The sequence below is a fragment of the Hibiscus syriacus genome, unplaced genomic scaffold, assembly GCF_006381635.1.
Source record: "Hibiscus syriacus cultivar Baekdansim isolate YM2019G1 unplaced genomic scaffold, ASM638163v2 tig00116989_pilon, whole genome shotgun sequence".
Classification (NCBI taxonomy): domain Eukaryota; kingdom Viridiplantae; phylum Streptophyta; class Magnoliopsida; order Malvales; family Malvaceae; genus Hibiscus; species Hibiscus syriacus.
The window spans coordinates 4,495,518-4,498,592 of NW_024063508.1; positions in this window are offsets into that span (position 1 = coordinate 4,495,518).

The window sequence follows — 3,075 nt, forward strand, 5'->3', positions numbered from 1 at the left end:
TTAATAAGATTTCACCAATTTGCATTTTCAACTTGTTCACTAATTCTATTATCTCACCAAATGCACATATATGCATGCATAAAAAATAACATAACGTTTTAAGAGTCACTCCTTACCATAGTAACTTCGTCACTGGCTCATCGCAAGCCGAAGTTTGTTCGATAACATAAGTATAAATTAAATTTGCACTCACCTGGTGTCCTTAGCTTGCAAACTTCCCTTAGGATTTCACATTCCATCCTTAAGCTTTTCCTTAGCTTTGATATTGCTTGATCTTGATTTCAAGAACTCAATTTAAATGGACATCATTACCGAACATACACAATTTTAAAACCAAATGTTAGAATCTTACAAACTTAGGAATACTTTGGAAAAATAAATTCCTAACAAATTTTACGATGCTTATTCGATACAATTTTCATGTCATAACATAAATGTTAACCTTAATACTTCTAGTTGACCACTCAAGTTCCATTTTATCCCAACTTCACAAAATATTTTTACTTAAGCTCTCAACCTTTCCATATTTGTGATTTAAACCTTAACTTTTATAAGCTTTCCAAAATAATCCAATTCCACATCCTAACTTCAATTTCAACATTCAAGCATTAATTTCTAGAATAGTACATCAATTATAGAACAATTACATAACAACCCATCATTTTTCCAAAATTTCCTATTTGGTCCTTTAACTTTTCAAAATTACCAAATGGTCCCCAAATTTTTCTAAGGCTTGTAAAATACTTCATACATTATTTCTAACCCTTACATAATTTTTTTCAAAATTTTCCTCATCCTTTAAGACCAAGGTCGAATGGTTCAAAGTTCTAAAACAAGGGTTTTCATGATTTTGCTCGATTTTTATTCGATTCAAGCATGAATTCTATAACACCCCCAACCCTTACCCGAACCGAATACGAATTTGAGGTGTCACATTGAATTTTTAAAACATTGACATGTTGAAGACTTGTTAAAATTTATTTTTACTTTTATTTATATTCTAGTGGAAAACCCTTAAATCACATTTACCATTGAAAATTCAAACTCACATTGAAAATAAACACTTTAAAATTTACATAAATATAAAATAGTATGATTACAAAACGGATCAGAGCATTACAATTTAAAACTTTATAATACATGCCAACAAACTCACAAAATAAGAGACCTACATTCAAATTGTTCTGATATGATCCTCTTCGAGAGTATGTTGTCCTTTCCTAGCTTTAGCCCTCAGATTTCTTTGAACCTACATGTGAAACAATCAAACGCTAAGTCATTTACTTAGTGAGGCAAGTACGAGTATAATAAAACATTGTAAAATATTTTCTTATTCATCTCATAGAAAACATTTCATAAGGAATTCAATTTACATTTCATAACAAGAATTTATATTTTTACACATTGTTCAATTTATATCACTTTGTTTTTAATAGCCCAATGTATACTACTGAGAACTCTAGGTATTTAAGTACATTGAGGTTGTGCACTAATACAGTCACCACTGCTCACATAATTTGCACCGAAGTGCCAAATATTTGTCTCAAAGGACCACATAGGTTTGTCCCGAAGGACCACATAGAACCCTCGACATGCCAATTATACCTCTAATTCTCATACATATACCTTGGGCTTTAACCACATAATTATTTCTCATTTCATTATTCAAATTGTGTCTTATTCACATAGAGTTCATTCACATAGGCATTTTCACATCGAACATTTTCATATAAAACATAATCATATACATATAACATAAAAACAATACTTTGAAATTACACTTCATATAAAACATAATTAAATATTAAATAAAATAAATAAACAGATTTCGATCAAAATCTTCGATGTTGGCTTATCGCACGCCGTCCTCAAATCTAATATAAAACAAATGAGTTGCACTCACCTTTGCCTCACGTAAGTTCTAAACGAATCCTTTTTAACTTCCATTAAATCTCTTTGCTATATCGCTTTGCTCAGTACGCTTCCGATCCAAATCTACACATATATATGTCCAATATCAATACCAACTTTCCAATAACGAATAACCAATTTGCACATACATAAATGAAATGAAATACCTAACTAAACATTTCAGGTTGAATAGCATTGGTACCCCTCCTATAGTACTGATACTTCTCTTCTAGGGTACTAATACCCACTTCGGTATTGATACCATTTTGGCATTCTGGAATTTCATTTATACTTACAGTATCAATACTTTACCTCTGTTACCAATACCCCACTTCAATATCGATACTACTTAAATTAGTATCGATATTATTCATCCGTTTCATACCATTTCTTTCAATTTAAACCTATAGTATCGGTACTGTTCTTCTAGTACATATGCCCAAACCCAGATTTTACCTCTTTCACTTCGAAATTTTCCCACTCTTCACCTAAATCTTAAGCTTTTAGCTCCATCCTCAAACGTATTATCATTTATCCTAGCTAACTTACCTCCATAATTTCCCTTATAACATCTAAATTTCTCCTTAGAACACTTAGAACTAAAAATCACACCAAGTATTCAAATATGTTATTAATCCTTACTTTTAACTTCATAATTAGACCCTTGACAAGTCAAATATATCATTAGAAATCCAAATACTAATCCATATCATCCAATCCCTTAAAAACCCATTCTATTAATCCATTAATAATTCACTAATCTCTTAGTTTTATTCAACTTTAAGCTTTTCTTAAGCTTCTATATCACTCAGTGCCTCAAACCAATCAAAAAAATGAAATGAATAACCAACTTGAGGCAAACTCAACTTATCAATGGAGTCACGGGAAGAGAAGAAGAAAAAAAGTGAGCCAAGCTGCCAGACAATTCTTTTCTCTTATTTTGTTTAATCTTCATATGCTTAAATATCTTTTAAAAATGAATTTTAAATTTATATCCTATTAAAATACCATAATTCCCTTCTTTTCCTCCATTTTTTCTAATAAGTCTTAAACACAAATTTATAAAAAATAGTCTTTGAACTTTACAATTTATCAAATTTAACCACTAAAATTTGAATACTTATATTTCAGTTCCTGACCTAATGTTTAGGGTATTAAAATTCC